A 20,717-nucleotide genomic window follows, 5' to 3' on the forward strand; every position below is an offset into this window, starting at 1 on the left:
GACATTTATTTCCAGTGGAGCAGAGGCTGGTCACTAGGATGGCCTCCCAGTTCTTGAGCAATATTCCATCCACCTGGAGGATGGGATCTGCAGCAACTGAAAATTTTTTCTCTGCATCTTCCTAAGTAAATAAAAACTCTAAGCAAACCAAACTTATTAATGTGCATATATGTTTATTCCTAGTTATTTGAAAAAACCTAGCCATCAAGTTTGGAGAAGGCAATGGCACCCCACTCCAGTACTCTTGCCTGGAGAATCCCATGGATGGAGGAGCCTGGTAGGCTGCAGTCCATGGGGTCGTGAAGAGTTGGGCATGACTGAGCGACTTTCACTTTTTTTCACTTTCACTTTCATGCATTGGAGAAGGCACTGGCAACTCACTCCAGTGTTCTTGCCTGGAGAATCCCAGGGACAGGGGAGCCTGGTGGGCTGCCGTCTATGGGGTCGCACAGAGTCGGACATGACTGATGTGACTTAGCAGTAGCAGCAGCCATCAAGTTGCTTCTGACTGAAGTGTGTAAGGTCTTTCACCCAGAGCCCAGAAGACTGACCATTAAAGAATGGGTAAATGATAATACATAGCCGGGAGAACTCCCTTCAAAACCCCCAATCCTGGAATCCATCTTGTGCGAGGAAGAGAGGGAAGAAGAAGAAACAAACACTAAGATTATTTCCTATTCTCAATTTTTTTCTAAACCTTGGACTTTCTTATTTGGTGTTTTTTTTTTTTTTTTTTAACTAATACAGTGAACAGTTGATGCAGGTAATAGTGCAAAAGCTCAGATTATGGTCCTATCTATATTCCACACAGGCTTGGTGATATGGGATTCAAAAATTCAAAGTCATGCCCTTTTTGTGTCCATCTTCACTGTATGATTTCTGGAAAATCACTAAACTCTCTGGATTTCAATTTCTTCATCCATTAAAATAAGAAGAATAATAACAGTCCCTGCATTTCTAACCTTTAGGACTGCTCTGCAAGTTAAAAAAAACAAAAAAAAACACGCAATGAAATTGAAAACTGTAAAATAATTGAAAGAGCTAGTATTTTTGTCAATATCATCAAAATGCTAATAAGTCATTTTCTGAATTTTAAGAGTTTTAGTAAAAGTTACTTAGACATATAAACTTCACTGTTTAGCCTTGTGGTCCATTTGCTAGCAGAGCTATGTCAGTCTCCTTAATATACTATTCATGAGCTAGAAGTGGTATCTTGAATAGGTTAAAAACTTCTGAAAACAGCTGTTGATGGTGTGTGGTTTGCTAATGATCTAGTGTGTCTTCCATGTCTCTTTAAGGGTTTAACAGAGAGAAAAGTGGCGCCCAGCCATTGCTGACAAATGTGCTTATAACATCTCGACAGCCAACCCAAGGTAAAGGTCAGGAAAGGTGGGTGCCTCTTTTTTTTTTATTAAAAAAAGTCAAAGGCTTTATTTTGAACAGACATCTAAGAACAAGAGTGATACACATATACTGTTTACTTCTTCCCAAGGTCTTTGGTCACAGTGTTGGTTCATTTTAACCATCTACCCATCTAGGCCCACCTCAAAGACCAGTGCTGTCATAAAGTCTTCCATGGTTCCCCTTAGGTCTCTTTTCCTTTTAAAATTTCTTAATGCTTTACCTGGTCTTCTTTTATGGCATTTAGCCCCTTTTGCATTGAATTTGGCATACTCTAAGCACATTTCATTTCTATCACTAGATTGGTATGTTACATGAGTGTAAGCCCTATTTCTGATTCATCTTTTTGTGCTCCAGAATGCAAAGCTTCTACCTGACACATAAATTTCTCATAAAATGATCAAAGTAAATGGGTATAGACCCACAACAAGTAAGAAAATAGAACAAGCGGAATCTAACTTAACACTCTGTTTTGAAAGTACTCTACAAGTCAGCTTCCCATAAACAATAAGTGGAAAGTAGATTTTTATATCAGTACTTTCTCTCTTGGGCTAAAAGAATTCCAACTTTTGCATCCATTTCTCTCATCCTTTTATCATAATACCTCTTTATTCTTTTTGAATTCCACTTTCAACTTTCTTTGAAAGCCCTGGAAATCAGCTTAACTCTTTAGACATGATCTATTGGCCAAGTGTTCTGTGGATAAAGCAGTGTGTATGAGCCTCCATATCATTTCCCTTTGGTTCTCCTCAGGTTGACCCTCTCAGTTCAGTTGTTCAGTCGTGTCCGATTCTTAGGCTGCAGCACACCAGGATTCCCTGTGTGGGAATTCCATTCCACCATTTGTAACCCTTCTCATACTTACCCCAGACTTTCATTCTAAGTGCTGTTTATAGCAACTACCTGCAGTTAGTTGAAATATCTTTGCTCTTTATTGCTTCTATGTCTTTGCAAATGTCTTCCTGTGCCTGGAAAATTGTCATGCCTGTCATTGTTTATCTATCATTAGGACCCTTTTCTAAGTATAGGGAAACTTCCACTTTGAGATCATTGTGGGACAGACTGTTTTACTGCTTAGGGGATGAGATATTGTTGGTTCATTACAACCCCTTCTGTAGCTAAGACATATGCATGTGATATAGGCTCTGCCAACCATAGTTTGGCTCAAGGACTTGTGACACAAGTAAGAAGGAGCAGGCATTGTCTCTAATTTTCTGACAGAGACAGAGACGGTAGAAGCTTCAAGGTCAGAGAGACAGAGTCCAAATACTCTCCGCCTTAGTTATTAGTTATGTAACCTTACTCTAGCCAAATAGCTTCTTTACATCAGTTTCTTCATCTCTAAAATGGGGTAACAATAGTGTCTACTTCAAATAGTGCTTGCAAAGATTAAACATAACATGAAGTATGATTGAAACAATGCCCAGCTCATGGTACCTGCTCAAAATGTTAGGTCTTATTACTATTGTTGTTGATAATAGTAATAATCATAGCAAGGAGATTAAACCAGTCAATCCCAAAGGTACTCAACCCTGAATATTCACTGGAAGGACTGATGCTGAAGGTCCAATACTCTGGCCACCTAATGTGAAGAGCTGATTCATTGGAAAAGACCCTGATGCTGGGAAAGATTAAAGACATGAGGAAAAGAGGGAGACAGAGGATGAGATGGTTGTATGGCATCATTGACTCAATGGACATGAGTTTGAGCAAACTTCGGGAGACAGTGAAGGACAGGGAAGCCTGGCATGCTTTCAAAGAGTTGGGCATAACTTAGCAACTGAACAATAACAACAAAAGTGAAAGAAGAAGAGTAGAAGGAGCAGGGGAGGTGGTGGGGGAAGAAGAAGAGAAGCAATAATGGAAAACTACTTTCTGTAGCATTAATTTTTATTTTTCATCCATCTAAAAACTGTGACCAATACATTTCCCTCCAACTAGGTTGACCTGGGCTTAGGATTAATATCTAACTTAAGACTTTTTTTCCTCCCAGAAATTTTCCTGAACCTACTGCCGCATTAGAGACACTGCTCTGGACTCACATTTTGTTCTTAGGAGCAGAACACTTACCACACTTTATCTAAATGCCTGATCCTTGCCATTCTCCCCAACTAGTGAACCTCTAGGCCACCCTGGCCACTCTCTCAACCTTGTATCCCTAGAGTCTAGTGTAGGCAGTACCTTGACACCTTGTAGGTGTTCGGTAAACATTTGCTGGATGAATGAGCAAATCTCCTGCCACCCTCTGAGATCCTGCCATGGGAGAGCCAGCCAAGCAAGGGAATCACTGATTTCTATTCACTTGCTCCAGCTCTTCCTCTGGGTTCTCTCCCTGTAACCCCAATTAAGATCATGCCAATCAACATTCATATCTATATTTCATTGCTGTAGTGGTCCTGCCTCCCAGGTTTGGTTTAGGAGATAGAACTCTGCCCAGAGATTTGATCCCAATCAGTGCTATTTTGCTTCCCTTGAAGAGCATCTTATTAAAGTCAGGAGGATGCAAAACAGTTCTCCAAATCTGGGAGCTGAATGTGTCACAAGAAACTGGTGATTCCCCTTGTTCTTTTTCGAGTCAATGACCTGAGGTAACACCGTGCTATCTTCTTTTAACGAAATAGGATTACTTGTTGTTCTACTCAGATTTGGGCTGAACATATTCTTTACATCTTCTTGCCTTTGTGTGTGCTGTTATCTCAGTTTCCTGTGCTTCCTCACTATTAAGGTTTAAAGCCATAATGACCTAGCAGGTCATTCAAGCCTCCTCACAAACAGCCCCATCTACCTTTCCCATATTATTTTCTACCACATCCTATTAGATCCCCTAGCCTCCAGTGATTAATCATTCATTCATTTCTTTTTATATCTTTAGCAATAATTTATAGATTATACAGTAGACACAGTAATGACCATCATGGCATTGCAGTCTAATGGTAGAAATAGGTATTTAACAAATAGTAAAAAAAAAAATATATATATATATAAAGTAAAATTATAATCAGTCCCCTGAAGGTAACTTATAGCAGGGGCTAAGGATGGCAGGAGACTGTACAACAGGCAGGCCCAATCATGAGGGGTTCTTAGAAATTAAAACACCTTCAGAAAGCCCATTAGCAGTTTATTGAATCCAGACATTGTTCTGTGTCATTGCTGTATCCTCAGGACTTAGCACCAGACCCAGGGTAGAGTATGCATGCAATAATCAAATATATGTGTGAATGAAAACATTGATATTGATAAAGGAAAAGTTAATCTGTACACTATCTTATAACTCAGAGGGGTAACTCTGGCAGGTTGGAACCCCTGGTCAACCAAGAACATCTGCTGATTCAGGCAGAAGCAGCTAAGAGGATGGCATGTGAGGTCCAAGGCCCACTGTGGATGGGGAGTCACAGTAAATCAGTTGTTAAACTGGGAACTCAAAGGCCTCTACTCTCTGGGACAGAGAGCCAGAAATAGTCAGGCTCTCTGGAGACTCAATCACTATAAATGACCTGAGGTGAAGTTGTCACTGAGAGTGCCGCTAGCCACTGCCAGTGGCAGAACTAAATGCTCCTTGGAGCAGGAAACATCACCTAGATGCTGATTATTCCTGTAATTAATTATTTTAACATAAACTATTCAGAGCTCAGTAAAAGAAAACCTGAAGGGACTCTTTCTTGGATAAGCTAAATTTTATCTCTCACTGTTTTGTCCATGGAGTTCCACTTTACATGGGGACTGTTAAAGGAATTTAAGCAGGAGACTGAAATTTTGGGTGCATTTTCTAGAGAGAAAACTCTGAAAGTGGGTTTATGAAACCCACCATATGAAAGCTATATGAAAGTGGGTTAGTGTTCAGTTATTATTTATCTTAGCCAGCTTCCACTTCACCATTTGGCTAGATTAATCAACTTGCACAGTTAAGTGATGTTCTTCCTCTTCCTGACTTAAAAATATGTACAGCCTGAAAGTTGAGAGTGAAGTTTTATTCAGTGGGAAATTTTAGGACTTCAAGCTTGGTAAGCAGCATATCAAGTAACCGTGAAAGAAATGCTTTGAGGAGGTGAGGGTGGTAGGGGGGAGTCAGGTGATACAGAAGCTTTGCAATAAAGAGCAGGTAGTCTGAATGTCAAAAGATTATTGTTAATTAGAGGAAAACCAGATATCTCAAGTTATGAAATTTAGTGCTTTTCTATGTACGAGAAGATGCAAGAGTCTTGGCTCACTGAAATCATTCCTTCAATAGGCACCTCACCTATCTGGGGCCAGTATCCTGTGTCTTCATATCCTGAGTCTCCTCAGGGCTCACCATAGGGAGTGGCTGCAGTCTGATTGCTGCAAGTATTCTTTGCTTCCTGAGTTTCCTCATGGCTTACCAGCTCACCATCAGCAGTGGTTGCAATCACTGATGACTTGTGACATCCTTTGTTTACTGATGTGGCAGGAAATATTCCATTTCTCACTCTCCATAGTAAAGCATTGTAATGGATTCTACAGCATACTTGTGGCCAGTAGGCAGTACTCTGGTACTCACTTGTACTTCTGCTCCAATCACTGACATATATGTTTGCAGAGTCACTTGCGTTAGTTACCAAATTCCTTATACCATTAGAATTCTCAGTGTGTGTGTGTGCTAAGTTGCTTCAGTCATGTCTAACTCTTTGTGATGCTATGGACTGTAGTCCACCAGGCTCCTCTGTCCATGGGATTTTCCAGGCAAGAATACTCTGATGGGTTGCCATGCCCTCCTCCAGAAGATCTTCCCAACCCAGGGATGGAACCCACGTCTCTAAATGTCACCTGAATTGGCAGGTGGGTTCTTTACCACTAGCACCACCTGGGAAGCCCAGAGTTCTCACTATAGATATATAATTTGAGTAAATATTATGCAAACTAATAAAATATTAGGGGCTTCCCTGTTGGATCAGTGGTAAAGAATCCACTTGTAATGCATGAGACCCAGGTTTGATCCCTGGTCCATGAAGATCCCCTGGAGAAGGAAATGGTAACCCACTCTAGTATTTTTGCCTTGGAAATTCCTTGGACAGGAGAGTCTGTCAGGGTATAATCCCTGGGGTCACAAAAGAGTCAGACATGACTCAGCAACTAAGCAACAACAACAATAAAATAATACTTAAAAAGAAGGACAGCTTTTGTTTCAATGAAAGTATGTTGAATGTTTTAGAAAAACTCAGTAAAGGCACATACTAAAAAATTAGCACCAAATAAGGTGTGAACAAGAAAAGTATAATGATTGTGGAAAAGTGTAACATTTCAGAAGCATTCTGTATTTAGAGCATTTTTTCTTATTTTAATGACTTTAAGGATACTTGCTGTCATAGAAATTGTGTCCTAGCTTCCAATGGAATTGTGATAAGGGAAAGATTGTCATGTCAAAAAGTATTTATTAAGCATGTGCATGCCAAGTTTCTCAGTTGTGTCCAGCTCTTTGCCATCCTATGGACTGTAGCCCACCAGGCTTCTCTGTCCATGGGATTCTCAGGCAAGAATACTGGAGTGGGTTGCCATTTCCTTCTCCAGGGGATTTTCCCAACTCAGGGATTGAACCCATGTTTCCTGCTTGGCAGGCAGAATCTTTACCTTCCTGTCATTCACTATCTCCCAAAGTTTGCTCAAAATCATGTCAATTTATGATTAATATTATGTTACTATTTGTATGTATTATTAGAGAATGCCATAACATTTTATTTTAATATTAGTAACAATGGCAAAATAATGAGTTATATATTCAGTTTTTTTTAGCTATTCCATATATAAACATTCTGTATCCTTAATGACTAGCCCAAGGCTTTTAAAGAATAGGCACTCCAGACTACATAATGAATGAATAAATCAGTGTATAATCTTTCAGTTTCATAATCATTTTTCTCAGGTATCACTCAAATTTGCCAACATTAGTTGAAAAATGTGAATCCCACAAATCAACACAATAATTGTTGGTGTGCTCTCACTAGCAATAGCCCCATTTTGTCACAGAACTGACTCTTATGGCATTTATCATCCAATAAACAGATGCAACTATTATCGATTTTTATAACCTCTGTATACAACCACAAGCATTTATAGAATGCCTACTGTGTGTCAGGGGTTGGCCTAGTCACCTCTATGAATTGCCACTTTATTATCATCTTTTCATTAAATTGCTTGAGTTATTCTGGATTCTTGAGTGTATCATTTAAAATAATAACTATTTATACTAGCTGTTTGTCACCTGCAAATTTGACAAGCATGTTGTTATGTAATTATTCAAGTCATTGAGGGAATATATTGAATAAATTTGAACCAAATAAAGAAGTTAGTAAAAACCATTGAAATCTTTCTTCTAGGTTGTCATTCCTAGGAAAATTCTCATTCTCATTCAGCTGGGGCTGAATATGGAACAAGTCTGAGAAGGTAGAATTTCAGATAACTGGTATGATTTAGGGATGATGTGGGTCACTTTTGTAATGTTTGAGGCTATACAAGAAAATAAGCATGAAGTTTCTGTCCCAAAGGAGAAAAGGTCAGTGCCTAAAGGACATCCAAAAGAAAAGTAGTTAGGGATATTACCAATATGGGGAGAAGAAACCAGGGGAAGTCATAGTTAGGTTCATAGAGATAGAAGGTAAACTTTTAGGAGTTCCTGAGGGAATCATGTGACCTTGACAGATTTTTTTAGACCATCCTGTACCATTATGCCAGGTACCCTTAATGGGAGTAAAGCTGAATGGTGATGGGTTGACATCAGTCTATCATCCCTCCTTTATTCTGGCAAAACTGGTTGGGTCCTTACTTTATCCCAGTTAGTGGAAAAGAGTGTGAATCACTTACAAGAGTAGGGTTCCTTGACCTCTAAACCAAGGAAGAGACAACCAGCCATTGTATCAATACCTCTCTAGAACTGAATATTAAGAAAGAGAATTGGCACTTCCTGGTCAAATGGTTAAAGGGCTTTTTTGATCCTCTCATCTGGCACCTGGTCCAGAATTCCCCTGTTCTCAGATTTTTATCCTTTTGCTTGTATTTCTTCAGTAGCAGGAGCTTCTCTGTCTTAGTAGGAGAATGCAGAGCTCTCATTGTCTTAAATCTAGGATATGGGGAAAAGGTGAATGTGGGGAAGGTTCTAAACTGCATTAGTTCAACAAATATTTATTGACTGCTGTGTTCCAAGTACACTTTTAGATGTTTGAAGTATATCAATGAGAAAATGGACAAAGGATTTTGTCTTCATGGAGTTACTGTTCTAGCAGAGAGAAATAGATAATAAACATTAAAACCAATCAACAAGTAAATTAGGTAGCTTTTAAGATCATAATTACAATGAAAAAAGGAAAATAGAAGTGTAAGAGATGAGAGTTTCATGGAGTGGGTAGACAGATTGTTGTATTAAGCAAACTGTTCAAGAAGAACCTCCAGGAGAAGCTGAAATTTGAGTAACTTTTTGACAGAAGTGAGGAATTGAATCACATGGTTATTGAGGGGAAGAGAACTCCAGGGAGAAGGAATAGAATTCCAGGTAGACTCTGAGCAGGGAGTGAGCCCAGCGTCTTTGAAAAACAGCAAGGAGCAGGGTCACAAATAGGGGAGTAGTAAAGGACAGAGAATTAATGGAAAACCAGGTAATAGTGGGTTTGGTAAGCATTGAGTGACTTTGGCTTTTACTCTGAGTGAAATTGAGAGCTATTGTCAGGTTTTGAAGAATGCAATGAAATGATATTGAAATTTTAAATGAATCACTGTGGCACTTTTCCTGAGAACATACTGCAGGGAAACAAGGTTAGATGTAGGAAGACCTATTAGAAAGTTGTTGCAAGAGTTCAGGGGAAAGTTTCAGTACTTTGGCCTGAAATAGTAGCAGTAACAAAAACCAATCAGATTCTAGATGTATTCTGAAAATAGATCTAATAGAATTTCCTGGCAGACTGTGTATGTAAGGAAGAAAGAGAGGAATCAAGAATGATTCCAAGATTTTTAGCCTCAGCAACTGGAAGGAGCAAGTTGCTAGAAGTTGAGATGGAAAAGACTGTGTGGATGGAGAGAGTTTCAGAGGGAAAACAGAGTTTAATTTTGGACTTATTTTCTACTAGACATGAAAATGGAGATGTCGAGTTGGATAAGAAGTTGGATATATGAATCTGGACTTCAGGAGAGAGGTGTGGGCTAGAGATAATTTGAGATGTCAAAATGTAGATGGAATTTCAAACCAGGAAAGTGGATGAGTTCTCTAGGGTAGTGAGTGTACATAAAGAAAAGAAGACAATGAAGGACTTGCTTCTGGGCTACCTCAATATTAAGACAAGGGGAAGTGAGTGAAGGAGAGTGACAAAGAGTGGCCAGGGAGGTTGCTGTCCTGAAAACCAACAAGAGCTGGTGTGCATATGGAGTGTTGCTGATACATCAATAAAGATGAAGATGGAGAATGGAAACTTTAACAACGTGGAGGTGATTTCTGATCTTGTTGAGCACAGTGTCTATTACGCAGAGTTAGCTTTTTTGTTTAATCCTGCAGCAGTTTACCCCTGGTGAGAGAGGTGACAGTGTAACCTGCTTTTGTCTCTTGTACTTTATTTCTGAGTGGGATTCCTGGAAGGACTTATAATTGGAGTGGAATCCTTTGCCTTCTGCATTCTATGCTTCTGAAGCCACAGAACTGCCCAGTCCTCAAAGATATTATTTCTCTGATTCTTGACAATGGACTGCACCGAATGGACATACCACTCTTTGAATGGAGCCCCTGATGCTGCTAGTTTCATGCTACATTTTTCTATTTTCAAAGACTCTTTCCCTTCATTGCTGTCTCTCTTCATTCCCAGGAAAATGAGATCCATTGACCTAGTGGTTATGGTGGCAAAGAGTTAACATCAATAATTATAATTGTTCTACCAACTATTATTCAATATTACAGCTAATGCTAACTACCTCATCTTGTCCATAAGGATATCATGAGAGATTTTGTTATGTGCTACTAGACTTTGCTGCATTACAGATTTTGTGACATTCTGTTACTTGTCAAAGATAATGTCATATTAACTTTAAATGTCATATTAACTTTATGAGGTTTGTTTGGTAGACTCTTTCCCAAGTGAATCCATGATGACTCCATGTGATCACTTTGCTTTTCTCACATGCTAACAAGAAATCTGTTTATGACCAGTTCTCTTGCCAGGGAAAAAGTCATACATAAACATCTTAATTTCCTGGGACGCACTTATTTATCATCTTTGGAAATGATACCAGGTTTACCCTATCTTTGAGGTTCTGGCATATATCCAGATCTCTGTAATTTTCTCATGCAAGTATGAATTTGAAAACACTTTCTCCACAGCTTTTCATTAACACTTTATGGAATTCAGAGTTGGCACTGATGTCATTTTGAGAAAAAAACAAGAACTTTTCTATTAAGAAAGGTTACATTTACCAATGAATTTATAAAATAGAGATCAGTTTATAAATTTAGTTTAGTATTTCCATTCTACCCCATTATAGTTTTAATTTTCTTATGCAAATCACATAGGAAGCCACATGATTTTTAGTTTTGGTCTAGCTGTAAAAATACACAGCAATGTCTTTTCTATTGGTTGTGTGATTTAGTGGAGAGATGGTAGCTTTGGATCAAAAATCTGAAGTTTAATCTTGGTTACTACAGACTTAATTCTGCTGCTACAAATTTTGTAACTTTGAAGGTCATAATGATTCTTTCTTGTAAATTTCTTTTTATCATCTGCTACATAAAGTAGTTTATATGTCCTTTATAGTATCTGATAATACTAAAGGTAATTTCAGTGTCTGATAACACTAAAGGTAATTCAGGATATATGTTTAGTATTTTTTCCCAGCCAATCAAAGAGTTTTACCTAAGCCTCTAGAAAGGAAGCTAAAGCAGAGTCTTGTTTGCCCCTTTTTAAATGCACACAAGGCATTTGTTGGCTGCTGCACACAGCACAGAAAAGCTCAACACCGTAGAGTCTAAAATCTATGTGGACCTGGCCAAATCCGGAGAAAATATCCTTGGAAATAGGTGCATTTAGTTAAGTGAATGATTTCCTGCTAACCAGATCCCATTTACTTAAACAGCTTTCTAGTCATTGTTGCCTTAATTCTAGTAAGAAGAAATAAACACAAACCAATGAGAAACACGGGTCAATCCACTGTAGTATTCTAGAAGGTTTGAGTGATATAGGTGAGTCACTCAATGTAGACCAATGATTTTCATACTTTTCTCCATAAAGTATTAGGGTTTCTTAAAATGCCTGATAGACCAGTAAAGAGTAAGGAAGATGAACTGAATGGTATCTCTCCTAAATTTGTGTGTTAAAGCTCTAACCCCCAGTGTGACTGTATTTGAGGATAGGGCCTTTGAGGAGGTTATTAAGGTTAAATGAGGTCATATGGATGGGGTCCTAATTCACTAAGACTGGTGTCCTTATATGAGAAAGAGACATCAGAAAGGTATGTGCACAGAGAAAGGGTCATGAGAGGATACAGTGAGAATCCCTTCCCACTGTCAAGGGAAGGGAAGAACTCTCGCCAGAAACCAGCACTGTTGGTACCTTGATCTTGGTTATCTAGGCTCCAGAATTATCAGAAGATAAATGTCTGTTGTTTAAACCACCCAGTCTTTGGTATTCTGTTATGGCAGCTCTAGCAGACTGCTACAGAGGCCAATGAAAAAGTCTGGTCCCTGCATCTTCGTTTAAACTGGATATACTCTACTTCTGCTATTCATATATTAGAGATTTATGTAAGATTTTTTTCTTTCTTTTGTTTTATAACACTGCATGATTATATTCTAATGCACAACCAAAATACAAAATACCATATCAAATTGATGGCAATAAAATATATTTCATTTGCACTGCATGACAATTGGTGAACATCCTTAGTTATAAATGAATTCTTAGAAACTAGTAAAAAGACATTGATATTCCACAGGAAATGCAAAACAGAAGAAAATGAAATAACACAGGTGACTAGTAAAGATTAAGCATATATAAAGATGACTGAACTGAACAGTAACAGGAGAAAAGCAATTTCTTTGTGATATTACATTACCAAAGATTACAAATCTAAGATTTGTATGATTTTAGGAAATAGACCCACATAGACCCTGGGGGACAAGATTGATGAGGTCCTGTCCATATAGTAGAGAGAAATCTAGTTTGGAAATCCTAGCAGTTCCAGTTCAATGGAATTATTTAAGTTATATAGTAATTCATTCATGTATTGTAACAGAGACATATCTTCCTAGTCCCATATTATGTCTAATTAGAAAGCTTCTCCCCTTCCAATTCCATTAGTCTCCATCCTTTGTTTTCCAGACACACAACTGACCACCCATTGGAAGAGAAGTTATTTTGATGGCAGAGAGAATGTATCACTTGTCTGTGACTTCACCTTACACAGTGCTATGGACTGAATGTGTATCTTACACCTCACCCAAATTCATCTGTTGAAATCCTGATGCCCAATGTGACAGAGATGGGGCCTTTAGGAATTTGTTAGATTATCTTCATCTTGAAGATGAAGTCCTCAGAATGAGGTTAGTGTCCTTAGAAGTAAAGATCAGGGAACCAGTGCTGAAACAGAGTAAGAAGACTACAATTCAGGAACCAGATCACCTGGAACATTGATCTTGGACTTCCACCTTCCAGAATGATGAGACATAAACTTCTGTTGTTTAAGCCACAAAGTTTGTGGTATTTTATTATAGCAGCCAGAGCTAGCTGGTGAAAGCTGCCTCTCTTGCCCCATTCTGTCAATAGCACACATATGGGTGTGTACTTAATAGCATTAAATATGTAAGTATATTTGACAGAAACCCATTCAGAAATGGTCCCTTTATCCTCCTTCAGTTCAGTTCAGTTGCTCAGTCATATCCGACTCTTTGCAACCCCATGAACCGCAGCACGCCAGGCCTTCCCGTCCATCACCAACTCCTGGAGTTTACCCAACCCACATCCATTGTGTTGGTGATGTCATCCAACCATCTCATCCTCTGTCGTCCCCTTCTCCCCCTGCCCTCAATCTTTCTCAGCATCACGGTCTTTTCCAATGAGTCAGCTCTCAACATTGGGTGGCCAAAGTATTGGAGTTTCAGCTTTAGCATCAGTCCTTCCAATGAACATCCAGGACTGATCTCCTTTAGGATGGGACGGTTGGATCTTCTTGCAGTCCAAGGGACTCTCAAGAGTCTTCTCCAACACCACAGTTCAAAAGCATCAATTCTTCAGCACTCAGCTTTCTTTACAGTCCAACTCTCACATCCATATATGACCACTGGAAAAACCATAGCCTTGACTAGACGGACCTTTGTTGGCAAAGTAATGTCTCTGCTTTTTAATATGCTGTCTAGGTTGGTCATAACTTTCCTTCCAAGGAGCAAGCATCTTTAATTTCATGGCTGCAATCACCATCTGCAGTGATTTTGGAGCCTAGAAAAATAAAGTCAGCCACTGTGTCCACTGTTTCCCATCTATTTGCCATGAAGTGATGGGACTGGATGCCACGATCTTAGTTTTCTGAATGTTGAGCCTTAAGCCAAATTTTTCACGCTTCTCTTTCACTTTCATCAAGAGGCTCTTTAGTTCTCCTCACTTTCTGCCATAAGGCTGGTGTCATCTGCATATCTGAGGTTATTGATATTTCTCCCAGCAATCTTGATTCCAGCTTGTGCTTCATCCAACCCAGTGTTTCTCATGATGTACTCTGCATATAAGTTAAATAAGCAGGGTGACAATATACAGCCTTGACGGACTCCTTTTCCTATTTGGAACCAGTCTGTTGTTCCATGTCTAGTTCTAACTATTGCTTCCTGACCCGCATATAGGTTTCTCAAGAGGCAGGTCAGGTGGTCTGGTATTCCCATCTCTTTCAGAATTTCCCACAGTTTATTGTGATCCACACAGTCAAAGGCTTTGGCATAGTCAATAAAGCAGAAATAGATGTTTTTCTGGAACTTTCTTCCTTTTTTGATGATCCAGCGGATGTTGGCAATTTGATCTCTGGTTCCTCTGCTTTTTCTAAAACCAGCTTGAACACCTGGAATTTCACAGTTCACATATTGCCGAAGGCTGGCTTGGAGAATTTTGAGCATTACTTTACTAGCATGTGAGATGAGTACAATTGTGTGGTAATTTGAGCATTCTTTGGCATTGCCTTTCTTTGGGATTGGAATGAAAACTGACCTTTTCCAGTCCTGTGGCCACTGCTGAGTTTTCCAAATTTGCTGACATATTGAGCACAGCACTTTCACAGCATCATCTTTGAGGATTTGAAATAGCTTAACTGGAATTCCATCACCTCCTTTAGTTTTGTTTGCAGTGATGCTTCCTAAGGCCCTCCTGACTTCACATTCCAGGACCTCCAGCTTTAGGTGAGTGTGAGTGATCACACCTTCATGATTATCTGGATCATGAAGATCTTTTCTGTACAGTTCTTCTGTGTCTTCTTGCCACCTCTTCTTAGTATCTTCTGCTTCTGTTAGGTCCATACCATTTCTGTCCTTCATTGAGCCTAGACAATATATAAGCCTATGGTAGAAATTCTCTAGTAACAGAAGCATATTAGACTGCAGGCTTTAAAAATACTTAAAGATTTCTATGAAGACTTTGCTTTTTCATAATTATTTTGAATCATTTTTATCTCCATACAAATTTCTGTGAACTCTTAATTGCCCAGATTATTCTCTATTCAGAGATTTTACAAAGAGAATATTTACTTGATGTTGGCACACACAGTAAATTAGAATAAACTAGCTGTTACTGGATATCATTCCTGCTCATTTCCCACTGTTATTATAACAAATACTAATGCAGATTTCTGTTTATACATCTCAACTGATCGTTGCACTATCCTGTGGGACTGGTAATTCTATTCTCATGTTTCATATGAGGAAACTGGAGCATGAGGAGTTAAAAATAGCTAAAATTGTAATGCTAAGAAGGGCATTTAAGTTTTGAATTACAGATTTTATTCCATATCATTTCCTGTACTTTTATATACTTAACCTATATAAAAAATAAAAGCCAGAGAGACATATATTTGTAGGATGAATAGTCAGATATGATTCCGTATGGCCAGTTATAATCAGGTCCAGATGGTTAGTGCTCTGAGCTACTAGAGACCCCATTTGATGCCCCAGTTACCTACCATCATCACGATTAGCATTGGCATCAGTCGACACTTCATAAAGTAGATGGCATATTTTGGTGAAAAGAACATGGGCTTTGAAATCTGACCTGGAATCAGGTTTCAGCCCTGCCATGTACTAGCTATGAGATGTGGATCAATGAAGAGTTAGCTCCTCTGAATCTTCATCTCTGTATGTGTAAATTGTGAATAAGAGTAATATCTGTCTTAGGAGTAAAGGAGATAGTAAGTGAGGAAGCAAACCATTGCCCTTGACGCAAAGCAGGCATGTTGTAGGCATGCAATAAGTATTAGTTGAATCTAATTCATACGTTATGCAATAACACAGATTACTGCAAAATTCAATCTCTTCTGGGGGGTTTACAAGCTAATTGGTGAGACCCTGAAGAATGACTGCAAAAAGGTAGCAAAGATCAAGTTCTAAGTATGTGAAACCATGGCAGGTCAATGGAAGAGGAGATTCTCTTGAGGGCTAGGATGGTTAAACAACTAATTTCTTTTAGGATCAAGCTTCTGAAGAAAGACAAGCTCTTATTTAGACAGCCAGGGAGGAGGGGGCATGCATGTGGCAGAAAGAGAGAAAGGACACGTAACAGAAATGTGTATGGTTATATATGGGAAGAAGAGTTGATCATTGCAGGTGGAGCAAAGATATTGCAAGGTGGTTTGCACATTGTACTTTACTGTTTATAAATTTTTTTGCCTTACTTGAGCTCCTCCTCAGATCTAAGAGGAGGCAAGAACAAATTCCATTATCTCCTTTTAAAGAATAGATAAAGATAAAGCAAACTCTGAGGGGCAAAGTGACTTGGTTAAGGTAACACCTCTACTATATAACAGTGGGGGCCTCAGATTCCAATCTTCACCTCCCAAAATTTGGGAAAGTGGCAGGGTGAGGGATAAGACTAAAGAAGTTTGAGAAAAATTGGTGACTTTGAATGACAACTTTAGGGATTTGGAATTTTTATTCTGCAAGCATAGAAAAACCACAAAAGCTTTTGACCAAAGTGCTTGTGCAAAGTAATATTTTTGAAAATCAGTCTGGCAACAGGACTTGGGGTAGGTTTCTATTCTTCAGACAAGACAGTGTTCTTCTAGAATCTCCCTTCTAGGACCATCATCCAAATGAATTTTAGGCCAATGAGGGCTTTATTCTTTATGCCATCTTGGAGAGAGCCCTCTTAATCAGGGAAATGGAGCTATTAGCACACTGGCAGTCTTTTCTATTCTGCATTTTAAATTAATTCAATTTATTTCTGGATAAAATATCTGTATAAATCAAGCCAGTTTGAAAAACTGACAGCCCCATGAAAAAAATGTTGGGAGAAAAAAGATCATATGCATGACTAAGCTATATATTAATTTAACCAAGTGTTCTGATTAAATCAGAAGGAGAATAAAAATGGCATAATGGGACCATCGTCACTCACTGAATTGGGGTCGGGGTCCTCTCCCCACATAGCACCATTGCAATGAAGCATTGGGTCTGTATGAAAGATTTAAGTTTCAGAGCAGGTCAGATCTGAGTTCAAATCTTAAATGTAAACTCCAAGCAGTCAGGCATGTTTTGCCCACCCTTATAACCCTAGTACCTATTACAGTATCTGATTCAAAGTAGGTCTCTTATAAATCTTTGCCAAAATCAAAAGAATTCAGACCTACCACTTAGCCAACTGGAAAACACTAGATAAGTGCTTTCCGCTTACTGCATCTCCATGTCTCATCTGTAAAAGAGAGATAAAAATATTTACTTTATAGGTGTATTATAAGGGTTAGTGACAATGAAAGTAAGAAAGATATGGACATGTGAAATGGGATAATGTAGATATCCATTCCTGAACCCAGATTGAAAGCTGGATTTCCCTTTCACATGCTTCCCAGCATGCTTTGCTAGGATGGGGCTTTGTCCTAAAGGGCCCTAACTGAGCCAGATGTTATTCAGGGTTACATCTTTCATAGGGATTATCAGAGTAGTTTTACTAGTGGATGCTCAATTGTTGAAATTAAATTTTCCAAGGTAGTAGAACTTTGAACTAAATTATTTCTACTTAGCAATTAGTTCATCTAGGAAGATGATGGTTGCCCACATAATGGCATTTAAAAAATTTAAAGAAGACGGATGCCCACATTTAAAAATTATTTCTATTATTCTAGATTTCTCAAGCCAAGAGATGCTGGGCTTTTCTTCCTCATTGTTTTAATCCCTACAACAAAGTCCCATCTAAAGTATTCCCATTTTGAACATGAGGGAATAGACTTGGGAGAAATTAAGTGATAAACACACAGTCACACATTAAATAAAGAGCAGAGCTGACATTTGATCCAGGACTTTTGGGTTCAAAGCCACTGTACTTTAAGGAGGTCTTCCATATGTATCTGGTGATTGAATTAGTGGGCAAAGGCCAGTCACATCCAACTTTAACTTTCCTTCAGTCACAAAATGTTCTTAGCTCCCACCTCGAAGATATTAAAAACAAGAAATCTGGCTTTGGTTCAGTTGCTAAAAGCATGTGCAGTCTGGAACTGTTAGGTTTTTGTTAGACTATTCATAAGTATATATCAGGCTTTCAAGAGCAAGGGCATCCTTTTGATTTATTATGTACTCTCCCTTCTACCAAAAGAAAGAGAAATGAAATAATATATAGAAAAGGCCAAGGTAAAGAGGCTATGAATTTAATGGTCATCACTGTGGTAGCAAACATTTATTGTGTACCAATTATGTAAGAGGCCTTCTGCTATGTGCTTTACATGCATTATTTCACAATGGCCCTCTGAGAGCATATTGTTGTCCACAAGTTGTAAAATAAGACACTGCTCAGAACTCTCCGCTGGCTTCCTATCCCACTAGGATACTGCCTAATGTTTGCACCATGGCTCACAGAGCCCTCCAGGACCAATCTGATCATCATAAGTTGAGAGTAGGGAACAGTATCATGAAAGAGGTGAACACCTGGGAGGTCTGCTCTACTGCAGATACAGAGATTCACTGAATTGCACAGGAATATTATGGTCTCTGTCCTTCTGTCCCAGGTGAGGAAACCTGCTTCAGTTCAAGGCCCAGCCAGGAGAGAGAGTGGGTGAGGTCAAACCTTCCCAGCTCCATGGTGACACCACACTCACAGAGAAAGTGGGATTGTGGAGCTCCAAAAGATGAAGGCCCTCCCCATGGAACAAATACTAAGATGCAATTACTGTTTGTGGCATACATGAAGGCACAGACTTCCGTAAGGAGTCTTTGATTAAAAAATAAAATAAATTATTTAATAAAAATGGAGAGTGAATGGTTAAAGAGATAATGGCTTGCCTATGGGACAAGAGACAGAGGGACGCCCTGGACTGCGACATGTTCACATCCCTCTAGGATGTCAGTTTCACCTTTCAGAGGAATTGAGAGATAATTCACTAATTCAGAAGTTGGCATTCCATGGGATGCTTGCTTTGAACTCAGTTTACTCTTACTTGCTTTGATGGCCATGGAAATTGGATATGGAAGATGGAAGAGAATTATCTCATACTGCTGGTAGAAGCTTTGCTTATCTAACCCTCCTGGGTAATGAAGGTGGCAGGTCTTTGACCTGGGCTCTGCAAGACTGTCTCTGCAACAACTAAGGACTGTGCCAGACAGTCATCAATTCTGGACATGGCCTTCCCACCAGCCCTCTATCACTATCCTTTACCCACTCCTGACAGGTAGAAAGCAAATTTGCATAACAAACTGTTTAAACATTCCATTGAGATCCACCTTCAAGGCACTCTTTGTCCTCGACAGCTCTAATGGTTAGTGACCCCCTTCAAATTCAACATCATTTGTCAAATCAAATTAGGCTTGTTACTAATTGTAAGGCAGTGACATTCATCTTTTTGATGCTTTCAAACCAGTCTGAGGTAAAGTTCTCGTATGGAATCAGCCTTGGTATGCTGAATGAGTCACTTCCTCAATGAGGCAATTGTCAGAAAAATAGGAGACTTAGCTTGAAGGTAAATATTGTTGGGTCACTTGAAATGTATGCAGATTTGACATTTCCCTTCTGATTAGCATGTCTACACATTAAAGTTTTTTGTATGTCACATCGGATAGTTCAGATGCCAGGGTAATGTCAGTGAGCACTTGATAGAAGCTTAATTTTGCTCTTGATGATGAAAATGGGAGGATTAGGAGGAAACGTAAGGTAGGAACCTCGTTAGGTGACACATGAAATGTATAGGAGGGTGTTCAGAATAAAAAGAATAAAAAGAAAATGCTGGAGAGGAAAGTAATATTATCCACTGTGTGCCAGTAGATCTCTTTCTCTCTCTCTCTCTATATATATATGTATGTGTGTGTGTGTGTGTGTGTGTGTGTGCATGCATATATATACAGTAATATAGGGTTTCCCTGGTGGCTCAGATGGTAAAGAATCTGCCTCCAATGCAGGAGACCCAGGTTCGATCCCTGGGTTGGGAAGATCCCTTGGAGGAGGGCATGGCAACCCACTCCAGAATTCTTGCCTGGAAAATTCCATGTACAGAGGAGCCTGGCAGTCTACAGTCTAGGGGGTCACAAAGAGTCAGATGTGACCGAGCATATGAGCATGCCCGCGTGTGTGTGTAAATATATATGTGCACTATACACACATATATACATACACACACACACACACACACACACAATGAAGGTGAAAGTCGCTCAGCTGTGTCAGACTCTTTGCAGCCCCATGGACTGTATAGTCCGTGGAATTCTCCAGGCAAGAATACTGGAGTGGGTAGTCATTCCCTTTTCCAGAAGATCTTCCCAACCCAGAGATCAAACCCAGGTCTCCCACATTGCAGGTGGATTCTTTACTAGCTGAGTCACAAAGGAAGCCCAAGAATACTGGAGTGGGTAGCCTATCCCTTCTCCAGCAGATTTTCCCAACCCAGGAATTGAACCGGGGTCTCCTGCATTGCAGGTGGATTCTTTACCAACTGAGCTATCAGGGACCTATTTATTCAAAGAGGATCATAATCCTTTTAAAGATTATGATCCTCTTTGAATAGATAAGAGACATGAAACACTTAGCCTAATGTCAAACAGTAAAATAGCAGAACTGGAATTTCAAACTTAAGCCACTGTGATGCCAAAGTCCAAGATTCTCCTAACATAGCACGCTGTCTCCTTAAGATACAAAATATTCAACCATTCCCTGACAGGAAACCTTAATTGAAAG

At 39.2% G+C, this 20,717-nt stretch overlaps 1 non-coding gene across 1 annotated transcript; it reads left to right on the forward strand.

The window, feature by feature from the left end:
* The first annotated feature begins 19,903 nt into the window (after positions 1-19,903).
* TRNAW-CCA lies at positions 19,904-19,975 on the forward strand. The gene has a single exon. It is a non-coding gene; the product is annotated as a tRNA-Trp (tRNA).
* Positions 19,976-20,717: the final 742 nt, after the last annotated feature.

This window comes from Cervus canadensis, chromosome 2 (assembly GCF_019320065.1).
Source record: "Cervus canadensis isolate Bull #8, Minnesota chromosome 2, ASM1932006v1, whole genome shotgun sequence".
NCBI classification, from domain to species: Eukaryota; Metazoa; Chordata; class Mammalia; order Artiodactyla; family Cervidae; genus Cervus; species Cervus canadensis.